This window comes from Serinus canaria, chromosome 6 (genome assembly GCF_022539315.1).
Source record: "Serinus canaria isolate serCan28SL12 chromosome 6, serCan2020, whole genome shotgun sequence".
NCBI lineage: Eukaryota > Metazoa > Chordata > Aves > Passeriformes > Fringillidae > Serinus > Serinus canaria.
The window spans coordinates 6,548,483-6,563,195 of record NC_066320.1 but is presented as its reverse complement, the minus strand read 5'-3'; the positions used below and the strand labels follow the sequence as shown (position 1 = coordinate 6,563,195).

At 39.7% G+C, this 14,713-nt stretch overlaps 1 protein-coding gene and 1 long non-coding RNA gene across 5 annotated transcripts in view; one reads left to right on the top strand and one right to left on the bottom strand.

Moving 5' to 3' along the window:
* Positions 1 to 14,713, bottom strand: part of ANK3 (ankyrin 3) — a 339,095-nt gene that overhangs the window by 189,063 nt on the left and 135,319 nt on the right. The window lies entirely within an intron of this gene.
* Positions 10,486 to 13,255, top strand: LOC108961646 (uncharacterized). Its single transcript, XR_001990006.3, has 3 exons — positions 10,486 to 10,530; positions 12,086 to 12,139; positions 12,481 to 13,255. It is a non-coding gene; the product is annotated as an uncharacterized LOC108961646 (long non-coding RNA).

The window sequence follows — 14,713 nt, the reverse complement described above, 5'->3', positions numbered from 1 at the left end:
ATTTAGTGGAGCAACAACTCTCTATTTTCTCTCATTCTTAAGATGCAGAAATGAAACACTGAGAGAAATCCATGTATTTGAGATTAATAGGCAGATATTTATCCATGTGCCACTCTGGCTGCTGAGAGATTTCCTCTCTACAGCAGTGTTGTATAAACAATAAAGCATTTTTGTCCACAAAGCAATTGTCTCACCTCGCTGAATCAAGAGCCTCTCACTGCCATCTCCCTTCTATATTGCTCTAATTCTGAGCTGTGAGGAAGCTGCCTTACACAAAGACAGTGCATGGATCTGGTTGGGCATGCTATTGTTAAACTTGAGCACATCAAGAACAACGTGGGCTCCCTGCAGCATGAGTAGATTCAGCTGAGAGACTATACATTTTAGCTCACAAGCCAGAGGTAAATATGGGCTGAGGGGACAGCTCCTACAATTAATTCCTTGCTGCTGTGGTTGTTTTCAGCTGGGGGGGAACCCACCCTGACAGCAACATTACAAACCTGCACATAACCTAAACAGCAGCCAAGAAAAATATCACTATTTCAGGCACCTAAAAATTCACCTCAAAGACAGAAACTTTTCTTCATACTGCCCTTTATCCTGGAAGATGATTCAGAAGACCTATACACTGACACAGAAAAAATGCCTACAGTGTAGCTGGCTGCAGCAAATGTACTGCAGCATGTTAAGAGTCTCCTAATGTGCTGGCTAGAACAGAAGGCAGTGGGTTTCTCAGTGCTTTTCATTAGGTATAGCACTGCCACAGCAGAGGGAAAAGAGAAAAGGGCAGGGAAATGCTGACTCTCACCCAAGCAAAAGATGCACATATGTTAGAGGAAATCTACGTGTCATTTAGGAAGCACATGCACTGCTTCTCTGAGCACATGAAGATTACCCAATTCCCCCTTAGGGGGATTTCACAAAGCCACACAGAAATACTACATGGCCAGGTTTCTCTAAAGGCAGCTGGCTCCTTGATATGTTCTTGAAAAAATTATCATGAAATACAGCCAAGACAAGAAATTGTGGCAGGGCCTTATTTCTATGGAGCAGAGTACAAGGTGTCATTTATAAGGACACATCCTCAGAGCTGCCAAAGTAGCTGGCCTCTTTATCTGTCATCATGCCACAAACCATAACTATTTTGCTTTATACCTTAGAGAGAAACAGGAAGCCTGGAATCAAACAGAGGCTCCTGACCTGAACAATGAGCAATGCAGTGCCTACTGAATTTTTCAGGTCCTAGTTTGCTGAAGGGTTTTCTGCAGCTAAGACAAATCTACAGCAGTGAAAAACCAGGCTCTGTAATCTCAGCCACGTATTTTCCTAACAAAAGAAAGTTGTAGTAACAGACTGTTACAGCTCAATTCTGTTAAACAGTTCACCATTAAAAAAAAGGGAGAAACACTGCAACACCTTATTTCTGTAACATTATCCCAAAAATGGATGTTTCAGAAGCCAAACATGTGACACAGTCCCAACACAAAGAAAAAAAAAAATCTGCCTCTACACACATCCCTTTTAAGTAACCTGCATGTAAGACTAAACTATTATGCTATGCTTTGCTATTAAACCTATGAGAAAGCTCAGCATTAAACCCCACATGATGGTTACAAACTATTTTCAACTCACAGACAGTTTGCATATCACAGTAACATAAGTGGGAAATGAAAGCACACCTTCTGCATCATCGCTGCAATCAACTAATATCCAATTAAACATTCAATTGCTCTGCAAACCCCACAGCCATGGTTACAAATGATATTTTACAATGCTAACAAATTACTCCGACAGCTACCAAGTTACAGGCAAGAACAAGCTTTTAATACTCCCATTGCAAGGTAAGAAAATTAAAACAAAAGAATCCCTGTTCAGAATTTGGCACAGATCTAGGTACCTTTTTCTTCCGATCCCGGGATCTTTTCCTGTGTTTTCTTTTTTTCTCAGTTTCTTCCTCAGCATTTATTTCTAAATCCCTGTTTTTCTTTAACTGTGATGCTGCGTGAGCCATAATGCATTAAAAATCCTTTACAACAATGCTCCCTTGTAAAAGGTGATTTCATCGGGCACCTTAGCCAGCCCTTACAGCAAATGTTCCAGTGATTGGAAGGAGATCTGTGACCAGAGCCAGGAACACATTCAGGATTCAGAGATCTCGCAGAAGCTTGCAGTCACTACAAAAACACATGGTTGCAGATTTCTTCCTATACCTTCGTGCACCTGAGCCTTTGTAAAGCAGTGCAGCCATCGTAATGCATTTAACGTAATGAAAAAGACAGCTGGGACAGAGAGAGCTGTATTATGGCTGTATCCCCTGCCACCAGCTGGAAGTGTCTAAGTGACTCCACTGAAGGGGGAATGCTGAAAAGGAGAGCTTTCTATTAAAAAAAATTCCAGAACAATAACATATGCTGCATTGTTTTTTCTTCACTGATCTTCAAGCACGTTTTTAAAACCTACTAAAAAAATGCAGTGCTAGTGCTGTACGTCTCTCAGCTAGTTTTGTATAGTAAGCCATTTAACCTATATTGAAATGGAGCAGCTCCTACTTTAGGTTAACTGCTGATGGTGACAAAAAAAAAATAAAATAAAAATTTCTTTTTACCATGGAGACTCTGACTGCATTATGTAGAAAACAATGCATGCATTGCCATATCTTAACAGTGTGTCCTTTATACCGATTTTTCAATTCCAATACATTTTGTGACAGAGGATTACAGAAAGCCCTGTTGTATTTTTTTCCCTTTTTTTTTTTTTTTTAAACATACTTATTACAACACATCATACAGAGAGAAAGATGCAATCACACTGGTGTGTGAAACAGGCATTTAATTCATGGGAGATTTTCTGGCACTGTTTATTTACGTGGTCAGAAAGGGAAATCGGCATTATTTCCATGTAGTTGGAAATGTACTTTTAGGCTTTTATGTCAAGGCTTGCTTCAATCATCCTACTATTTTTGCCACCTGAGTCCTCAATGACTGCAGCTTTTGAATATTCATGAGGGGAGGTAAAATAGCAGCAGTATTAAGGCCTGCAGGAGGATCTTTTACTAGGATGAACACAGAGCAAGCATCTAGTAAATAAGGAACCATATTTTTTTCTGCACAAATATGAACAATCAGCAGCTTGCCTCAAGACTGCTGTTTTTAACCTTTCCCAGTATTCCTAGCAGCATGCTTCACTGTAATGAAGATCAGCATTTTAAGGGAGTCTGATTTCTTTCAGATAAAACCCAAAAGTCTCTCCAAGCAAAACCACTGTATTTGACATGGTACTAGCATTTCTTTCCAGAAAGAAAAAAACAGAATCTGCTGTAAAAATTAGGTTGAATTTAAATTTGAAGGACAACTAGCCAAATCAGGCTGAATCTTCTCAGGGCAACATAAAATCCAGAGATGTCTCACATATTTGTAAATGTTCTTCCCCCGAACTTGAAAGACATTTCTGAAATTCTGGTTGCTGAGGCCCAGCAAGCAACATGCTTTAGTTTTCACATAACATGGCTAAAATAAAAATAATCTTTTAAGTCTCCAAAACAGAAACTACTTTAAACACATCCTATGTTGTCCAAAGGGCAGCACACAGTGCACTGTTTGTCTCCTGTTCACAAGCTAACAAACCAGGTTTAAAAAGTTGTTTATTTTGGAGTGATTTTTAAGAAATGCTCAAGGATGGAGGCCACAGTTGTGTGACCTTAGGGGTTTTTCTTCCTGGTGCAGTAAAACCAGGGTTTCTGTGTGCATGCAAAGCTCCTGTACCCATACACCACCATGTGACTCTCCACACTCCCCCTCCACGACTGAAAGGCTGCTGAAGCCTCACAGAACACTGCCTTTGGAAAGCTGTGGGAAGAGGAATGCTGCACTTGGGCAACGCCTAGCTTTGAACCAGAAGCAGTCAACTCCCACTTCTCTATGTTCTACAGAGACCTGAACAAACACATTCCCTAAAGATGCCAAGAGTGCACCCCAAGGATGCCCGGAGCATGCTTTGAACTGCAGGGCACCACTGCAAGCTGTCAAAGGCCACGCTCAGGCAGGCACATGGATTTTGGCTCAGCTCTTTGGGGAAGCCCAGGGCAGCAGTGAGGAGACTCTGCTCTAGCACAGGAACCCCACCAGAGAGAGGAGCTGGCCAGGCTGCTGATTCGTGGGGGCTGAACAAGCTACCTCAGTGATCTCAAGATTTGGTGGGAAATGGAAGACTGCATTGTGCCTATAAAAAAAAAATTTAAAAGGCACCCAAAGCTTTACTTTCTAGCCCACAAGCTGCCTGCATGACCTTGGCAGTTATCCTCTTGGAATAGTTCAGATCTTTGTAAAATAAAGTTGACATTAGTTCCCCTGTCTGAAAAAAACACAGTTATTAGCACAGAAGTGCTTAGAAAATACAGCAGAACCAGAACTGAAAGTGGATTCAACAAAATTCAATAGAGTTGGATCCCTCTTATTCCCAGCATATTTCCATCTGGATTTGAAAGACTCATGAGTCTTTGCCTTAGGAAACCAACTTGATTTGAGCCACAGCTGAAGTGAATGCTGCTGTCGTTCACCACTTGCTGGCTAATCCTGTGACGTCCTGTAAGCCTTTTAACCATACAAGCCTGTAATTTATGCCTAAATAACCTCATTAAATGAAAATACAAATAATGCATTATCAAGTGTTAGGTGTTTGAAATACTTGAAGCATACTTTTAAAAATGCTGGCACAGAGAATAACATGCACATATCCAGCTGAAACACCCAAGTGCTGCCCTATGCACAGGTTGTATTCTATGCAGGTAGAAAGCAGCCCAAGCTTTTATTAATGAGGAAAAATGCTAAGAAATGAGGATAATAAAGTGAACTCACCCAATCCCTTGAGATATGCATAAATTGGAGGATTTTATCTGTCAGCCAAGACTGCTTCATCCCAAGGATCTTTTCAGCTAATTAATCAATTGGACATAACATGCAGTTGTTTTTATTATGTGGATTACAATCCCTGCTTGAACTACAGAGTCCAAACGCCTCCAGAATTAGATTTCAGAAAGAGAAAAATGCCTTTTCAAGCTATGGTTTTGAGAAATTATCTTTTAGCTATGATTTTAAAAAAATCAACATAAGAAAAGAAAGATCTCTTATAGCTTGTAGGCTGGGATAGTCTCCAACAAAAAGAGGTTACAAGAAAAGAGTGAGTAAAAGATTCAGACTCCTGTGGAAAAGCAACTGCAGATGTACAACTCCTGCTTTTGGGGAAATGGTGAAGTGGCACCATTCACAGGAAGGTGATAGGGCACTGCTGATGAAAGCTGGGTGAAGTGTGAAGGTTTTCATGCCAGATGTGTCATAACTCACTTCAAGGGAATTGGGCACTGGAAATCTTCATTAAGTGCTTCTTTTCAGACTTCAGTAAAATAATTAAGCTATTTGATTTCACCCTTAATTACAGAGTTAATGAAATGACAATGAGTGTTTCAGCACAATCCATAGGGTCCTGATAAAGAATGATAAACTGTATCTTACTTGAACAATGGGAAATTCACACTTTCTGTTAGCACAAGGGTCTACTTAGCTTCAGCTACTCACAAAGTCACAATAATAATGTCAGGAAGTGATTTTATCAACTTGAAGGTGTGTCATTTGGTTTAGGTTAAGATGCTAGTCCCACTGTTAGATGCAAGAGACTGCAAAACAGCATTAGCATATAACATTGAGATGGATTTGGAAAAAAACACAAAAAAGTTATAGGAGGAAAAGGTGCTCGTAATCTAATTACTTGTGTTAATTCATCAATTGGTCAGCAGCTTACAGAGTGAAGATAGCACTGACACTTTTACAGTTTTTTCCAACAAATTATACAGTTCTAGGGAAAAAAAAAAAAAGATGAGACACTAATGAAAATATTAGCTTACCGAGAAAATGCCAGAAAAAAAACCAGATTTATGAAAATCTGAGGGGTTTCAGGTAAGATGGAACACCACAGAAACATTCAGCATTCACACTTCTCAGATCACTATGGATCCAAAAAGGCTTCTAATCACACACAGTGCTAGAAGGTCACTCTGACAACTTTTACTGGTAAACAAAGAATGTTACATTTCCCAAAGATGAAAAGAGCATTATAGGTACACTAGACATAGCAGAGAGCAAAGGAAAGGAAAACACATGGAGAGAAGTAAATCAAATTCTTAAAAGGCTGCTCTAAAATACTTAATTTCTGAGTTTTCTGGTACAGAACAAATGCCACTATTATCCTGCTTTGGGTTATTTGGAGTAAAACAATGGAAATTAGAAGGGGGAAAAAAAGAAGAACAAAACTTACTAGATATAAGGAAAAAAAATCATGAAAAAAACATCTGGGTAGAAGACTAGGCAGAAGAAATTAATAAAAAGAAATGTTAAAATGGGTTAACCATAAAAAATTTTCTCATTAGTCTTTTAAGATTCATCTGCTCATTAGTTAGACCAGCATGCCTTGTGTCTCAAAATCCAACAAACAAATCCAAACAAGACTAAAAGCCTGTTTAGCATCTAGTTATACTTTTTAGCTCCACTTCACACATTTGATGTCCAGGATAGGATGGACCCATTTCCAAACATGCAGAAGATCAAGATCACTAAGCAGCAAATGAATGGAAAATAAGAAAGGTTAAGGCTTGTTTGGCTCTCCTGTGTTGTTGCATTGAGTTTCTCCCACCACCTGCTTCTTCTAGCAGAACTCTATTTTGGCAATAACAGTCCCCAAAAAACGGGGGAAACATGACAGCCAGAAAGGGATGTATGCACTGAACTAAAAAGCAGGAAAATGCTTAAATTGCATTTTGTACGCCACTTTTATACAGTGATAACCCCTTACCTTCTTTGAATTTACAGTATAAAATTTGGAATGGTCCTGAATTATGTTCTGTTTCTTATTTGACTTCTTTAGGGTACAAGAGCTTAAAAATGCTTTGGAAATGACACAAATTCAGGGATGCAGTGATAAAAGCAGGAGGCTTAGTACTTCTTAAATTTCCTACTGGAAATTTAACCAGAAATGATAACCACTGTAAAAACAAAAACGAGCAAACAAACAAAAACCCCCACCACAAAAAAAAAACAACCAAAACTAAACCAAACCACCCCAAAAACACTCAAAAAACCCTCCCTAAAACACCCACACAGAAAACAATCATGGAATATGCTTTTCACTAGGCCCTCCCCAGACACTTCACCTGCCTTCTGTGCTGATACAAGATCAAAGCAGCAGGCACTTTTAAGCTCGTAGAATGAAATGCAAAATTACTATTTCTCTGTGCAAGGATGACACATTTTGGCATCACTGATGAAATTACACCTCCTGTGGTCCAGCTTACTCAGAGAATGAGGATGGCTGACACCTTTGTCAATTTTAACTTCAGGCTGGAGGCATGACTTTTAAAGAAAACTACTACAGGTTCTTGTTTGCCCTGAAGACTTTACTTTTTGCACAGTAAATCTGGACAGTTCAGAAGCTGACTCAAGGCTCACTTAGCCCATGGGTTCAAGGGCAGGGGAAATGGGAAAATAAATCTTCAGCTGTCCCAGGCCACCACACAAGCATGGTAAATCCTCCTGCAAACAAACTGGGAGAGGGAAACAAGGGGCTCATGCACCAGCAGAGGAGAAAGGACTTGAGAAGACTGAAGAGCACCCAGGACTGGAGATCACCAACCCTGACTTTCAAAACAGGGTGATTTTGTTTGAGGCCTACACAGAGAAAAGGAGCTCACAGTGACAAATTAACATTAACTCTTCTGAGAAGATGGTGTGAAGAGCTTAATCTCTGACTCATGACAAACTAAGGAAAAGGTACTGATGTATCTTATTTATAGAGGCACACTAATTGCAAGATAGATTTTGTGGGGGTTTGTGGATGGAGCTGCCGAGCAGCCCAGGAAATTTATCCAATGTAAGAAACACTGGGAAGAGCTTTATACTTTATATATAACCTCTAAATGGTTACAGAGCAAACACACCAAATACTTTGTTCCCATTTGTCCTCTGCCAAAAATAATATTTTAAAACCCTATATTTATAGGGAACCACTGAAAGTGCAACAAGCATGCACTTTTAAAAAATCATTTCTCTGCCTTCTTCCCCTGCAATTCAAACACCACACTACAGCCTGGACTGAAACTCTCATGCAGAGTGTCAGTGTCTTAGGGATGCTGACAAAGATCACCAGGAAATGGCATTAAACTGGTTTCACACATCTTAAGGGGTAGAACTTATATCCCAAACTGACATTAGATCACAGTGACATAGCTTTCAGCCCTCACTTGGCACTACTCAGTGGTGTTCTGAAACTGTATATTGAGAATATTAACTTCAGAATATTAACCTCCTACTTTCATCATTTCTCTCTGCCTAGTTCACCAAGATCTCCCAGCTACTGCAAGCCACAGCAGGGTGACCAGGAGGTCAGTGGAATGGTGCTACAGGGCACCAGACGGAGTTTTGATCTGGACATTTAGTTAGCTGTGTCTGCAAATGACACCAGCAGAGACAGGAAAAGCTACCCCTGCATATACAGGAATAAGTGCAAAAGCAGGTTTGCTATCACTTTTGCACTCCTACACGCAGAGCTTGAACACTGTCTATGACATGATAGGAGGATCAATCCCACCCTGGTGAGCCTCAAAAAAAGAAACACAAAATGCCATTCATCAGGATTTTATGATTCAGCTACAAACTTCACCCTGAGTGGTCAATTAATCACTGCTGCATCTGTTCACTTCTGCTGCAACACATGAAAGCAATCTGCTCACACATCCAGTGAACACCCAACCCGAGCTGGGGGTTCCTCCAATATGAGGAGAGCAGGTATCAAGGAGGTGGCTCTCAGAAGCTCCTCTGCCAGGTCATCCAGTCCCCAAACAGACACAAGATGAGTTATTCCCTGCTCATCTCAGATGGAAAACTCCCTGTATCAGAGTGGTTTAAAAATAACCCAAAAACAGCAGCAGAAAATGTCTTTGTGGTATTTCAAGTTTCTCAGCATCAAGTCCCCCCGCCTGCTGTCTCTTTTCTGGAGCAGTGGCAGTCTCATAATAATAAAAGCTACACAAAAAGCTTTTATTAAAAACCACTGCAGAAGCTGCAAAAGTGCCAGGAAGTGAATGTGCTTCAGGAAACGAAGCTACCAAACAGAGTGGGATGGCATCAGTCACAAATAGATGCAACACCTTTGCTGCAGTTAGTCGATCATTTTCCAGTACCCTTGAATTAATTTTCTTTGATTTCTGCTGTGTTTGAGTCAGAAATGCATACTTTAGGCTAGAAGGCATTTTGACCAAGTGAGCCTTTCCATAAATGACAGCACAATGTGTATCCAGAGCAGGGGCCTCTCTGCTTTAGCAAGATACTGCCATCATGAAAATATCATTTAACCTTCCCTACCATGACACAGCCCCAAAAGGAAAAGTACTTTGAACTTTGGACAAAAGCAGCACTTTATCACCTTCTGAAATGGGTTATTCCCCCAACCCACTGCCAACAGTAGGGAGTGCACTGAGTGACCCGGTGCCCACATATTTTCCTGTTGTCAAGCTCTGCACATTATGAGCAGCTTACTTGTTTTATTTTGAAATAAAAAGTTGCTGAGCAAGTGTAACAAAGGACCCATCTGCAAAGGTCACAAGAAAGGCTCTTTGAAGTTGCCAGCATTTCCCAGTTGCCCCAAGACTTCCAGCTGTATAACTTTATTGATCTTCTGATCACTGCCACATTTTGTGCTGGACCAAGGCTCCCTCAGAAAGTACACAGGACATATTTACTCACTCTGACTTTCATTGCAGACCTCCCACTTTAGCCAAAATAAGCACAGAATTTTCAGTGAAGACAATAGTCCCTGCCCAGTACACACACAATTCCTGAATCTTTAAGGAAACATTTGAAATGAAAATATAAAAGCAAAAAAGAAACCTCCCACTCACTCCAGCATAAGAAACTCATTTAATTAGATTCTTTAATTTTTCATTATTCCTTTTCCTATGTTGAAATGACCATCTTTGCCTCATTCCCAAAGGATTGTCTCCATAATTAAGTCATGGAATCATTAAAATCTCAACATGCTGCCTGAGTGAGATTTTAGTGCTTTAAGTGTTCTGCACGCTCCATGCAGCAGTAAGTTGACTTATATTGGGGAAAAAATGCAAAAAAAGCAGAATCATTAGCAATCATTAACAAGAGGCAGAGAGGTATCAAATGCATGTTTTTCAGGGGACATTTTTCCCACTTTCTCTTAAGTAAATTCATATACCAGCCATAAAATCTACAAGGTTACGCTTGAAGCAATTGTATGTGAAAATCCTCAGTTTCCTTAAAATAACAACCAGTATTATCAAAACCCCCTCAGAGTAATTTTAAAAACAGAAATGTATATTTACCTCAAAAAAAAAAAAAAACAAAAACAAAAAACAAAAAAAACAGCCAAAATCTAAAAAACCCCAAACCAAACAACAAAGTCCAGCCATTAGTACTTTGATACTGAAATCCTGCTGGAAAAGCCCTTGGAGCAAGAAAGGTAAGTATGAAATATTCATTAAAAATATAAAAATCACTGCCACTAAAAAAAAAATCAGAAATGTTTTGTTTCTTCATAAATTTCACATAAGCTATTAATAGTCATAGGAGGCCAAGTTCTTTCTTGGCCTAGCAAGAACAAGTGGGTATAAGAAAAAAACCCACTTACCTGTGTAACAATTATAATTATCACAGAATAGGAACATTGATGTGATGCCTGGAAGCTGAACACACACTACAGAGGGAGTGTACCCCCTCCTGCTTTAGAGGAGGGACTGCAAACAGCAGAGGATGAGGTTGGAGGGGGAGTTGTTTAGTTTGCATGGCATGGCAAACAAGGTACAGCAACACAAGTTTATGCACTGGGGATGTAAATACAAAAGTTAAAGCCTGGAAGACACAGGAAGGAAATCTCTCTCTCTTCCACAGCTCTGCTTGGGTCTCATCTGGAACACTGTGTCCTATTTCAGGCAAAAAATTTCTAGGAAAATGTTGTCAGCTGGAGATGGGAAGAATTTATTGCTTTAACTCTGAAATAGCTCTTCTTCAGAAAACAACCCTAAATGCTTCCCTGAATCTGTGGTTAGTAATAAATAGCTTTGGACTTGCATAGCCATACACTCTAAGCCAAGACAAATAGCAGCCAGCACTGAACCTTGCTCCTCTGCCTCTCTCCCCTCACAGCCCTCTTGGCTTCTCCTTTATCCCCCAAATTAGGCAAACCCAGCTGACTGGAGGCAAACCAACATAAAAACTAAAGATTACTCTTTTCAATTTTTTAGATATTTTAAAATTTCTCTTTCTGTGATTTGTTTTATTTTAAATCAGTTTGTGGAGGGGCTGAGAAGGAGGAATGTGTCATGGAAATTCTGTCCAGGGAAAAAGGCATTGTTCCCTTTTTAAAGATAGAATAAATTCTGGCTAAAATGTTTAATGAACCTAAACTTAAAATAATCAATACTTCACACAGCAGAACAGAAGAAAACATAAGAAGAACTGTTACCCAACTCCAAGGGTGCTAAAATGGGTACTAACAACAAGGGTACACAACAACAATAACTCCATGCAGTTCATGCTGGGACATGGGAATCATAGAGGCTTAAGATAAAATTCCAGCCACTACAGATTTTTTATGTTCTGGGTTTGGTTTTTGTTTTTTTTGTTTTTTGTGGTTTTTTTTTTTTTGGTTTTTTTGGTTTTTTTTTTTGGTTTTTTTTTTTTGTTTTGTTTTTTTTTTTTTTTTTTGTTTTGTTTTTTTGTTTTTTGTTTTGGGTTTTGTTTGGTTTGTTTGTTTGTTTTGTTTTGGGTTGAGACTTCCTGGAAAACAGGAATGATAGCAAAACACTGCTGAAGACCAAATTAGTACTAAACTTGAAAGAACAGAGTGGGGGAAAAAAAACTCAAAAAACCAGGAGATAATAAAATTGTACCCTGGTCTGGTTAAACTTCCTGTGTCTGAATCTGTCACATCTGGAAGTTATTGGGAGGAAGTGCAATCAATCTGGATTTGTCAAGAGGAAACTGTATAAAATAATTTAATTTTATTTCATGTAAAGGTGACAGGAGACCAGAGAAGAGCAATACCTGTACCTGACATTCTCATAAGCAAGGTAAGGAACATGGTGTTGATGAAAAGATTGTTAGATTAATCCAAGAGGGATCTGGTAACTGAACTCAGGAACAAGATATTAACATTCACTGACAAAAAGGATGGATGTTCTGCAGGAGTCTGTCCTGGATTTGCTTCTCTCCAATGTTTTATTAATGATTTGGGCAATAAAAAAAGTTTATTACTGATGCAAACATGAAACTACAAGAAGCATGTGCATGTTAAAGAGTGAAACTTTAGACCAAAATGATAAGTAAGACCAGAGGAATGGTGTGGGGAAAAAAAAAAACAATGAAAACAGATTAATTTCAGTGAAAATAAGGAGAATTTTTTTTTCCACAGGCTAGACAAGTAAGGACTGTTCTTCAGCATTGTCTGCAGGGTATAAAACCTTGCAGGTTCAACACAGGACAACAGACAAGCAGCAGAGTGCAGAAGGGACAGGCTGCACAGTGAAATCACCTTTCTCTTCCATTTACTACTTGCAAAGCCACAGGTATACTGTGACAGACTTCTGCTGTCCTGCTGCCAGGAAAATATGAATATTTGGGAAACAACAAGAGCAATCAGAAGTCTGTAAAACACATCCTCCTTTTCCTGAAGAAAAGATGGCTGATGGAACATGGCAACAGTCCTCAAGCCCATCAAAACCTGACAAAACAGAAGAAAATTGTCTGTTCTCCACCATTACTATAGATAGTAGTAGGAGTAGAAAGTTTTGATTGCAGCAACCAGATTTGGGTGAGATACTACAAGAATTTTTAACACTAAGGAAACTCTGCAACAGCATGCAAGGAACCAGAAAGGAAACTTTATAACTCTCCTTTGTAAAACATTTATTAGGATCCACTTGGTCATTCTTACATCCCTGCTGCTTGTGACCATCCTGTGAGCACTGTACCAAGAGCTATCCCAGCTTCCAAAAGTCTGTTCTTAATTCAGCCTTACTGGGACACAACAAAACTATTCTATTGATTTCAGTGTTGTACACTTCAGTAAGGTTGACAGTAAGAAATATATTTTCTTAATGTAAAAATCTATGACCATTAGCTGCTTCACATTATCAGAAGCAGAGCTCCAAATGAAGATCCAAATCAAAAGACAACAGTGATGTGTTTGAAATATTATGGCCAGTTTGAAAGTCTTAAAAAGGTATTTCTCTAGGTATCAAAAATAGAATTTAAAACCATCTACTCTTATTCTGTAAGTCTAAAAATTAAGATGAATAAACCATAAAATAAACAAAATAAGCCATATAGAACCATAGAGTATGCTGAGAAGTCTGCTCTGAATTACAGGCACATAAATGAACTCTAAAGAAAATGCACTTAAGTTTTTTAGGGCAGTGAAGATAAGCACAGCAAGCTTTGGAAAGCAGGCTTTGGCCTCTTCAGGGATCTGCCTGGTGGGATAAAGCCTCCAGAGGGAAGAAGGACCCAGGAAAGCTGGTGGATATTCAAGGATTACATCTGAGCTTGGAGGAGGTGATCCTTGAATATGCATTCCACAAAGAGGAAGCCAGAAAAAAACACCAGGAGGACTGAGTGGATGAACAAGGAGTTCCTGGATTAACTCAAACACAAAAACGAAACCTAGAGAGGGCAGAAGCAAGGACGGGTGGCCTGGGAAGGATACAGAGAAATTGTCCAAGCAGCCAGGGATCAGGTTAGGAAATGTAAAGCCCTGACAGAATTCAGCCTGGCCAGGAACATCAAGTGCAACGGGAAAAGCCTCCATAGGTATGTTGGTGATGAAAGGAAGACTCAGGAAAATGTGGGCCATCCCTAGAAGGAAACAGAAACCAGGTTACCCAGGGCATGGAGGAGACTGAGGTACTCAACAAGGTTTTGCCTCAGCCTTCACCAGCAAATGCTGCAGCTGCACTGCACGAGTCCAGGAGGCAAAGGCAGGACTGGGAGAGTGAGGGGCTGCCCACTGCAGGAGGAGACCTTGTCTGAGACCATCAGAGGAACCTGAAGGTGCACAATGCCATGGGACATGGTGAGATGCACCTGCAGGTCCTGAGGGAACTGGCAGCTGAAGTTCCTAAGCCATTATCCACCATATTCAAGAGCTTGTGGTGGGCTGGGGAAGTTCCCACTGACTGGAAAAAGGGAAGCATAACCCCCATTTTTTGAAAGGAAGACCCAGGAAACTGCAAGGAACCCATCAGCCTGGTAGCAGTGCCTGCCATGAAGGGTCAGAGCAAGGTGATCTTTAAGGTCCATTCCAGCACCATCCAATGGATTTGATAATCATATGGAGTCCTAGGCACTGTTTTTTCCTTACACATTAAGATGCTCTGTTTTACAGCACACACAAAATCAAGACTTTATATGGACTCTTTAGAGAAATTGCCACATTTTTGGCAGGAACTTGCAAAATCACTACATAAAATTACAGCTATTTAGAGAAATCAGAGTAATTGATAATACATCTATTCTAAATATACATTACATAGCTTATAAAAGCAGCAAAATTAAAACTTGGTTTTTAGCCCTAGAGCTGCTATCTAAAGTTACAGTGTACATTCTGAAGGGTAGTCACAGACTGCATAAAGACAGACTAACAAACA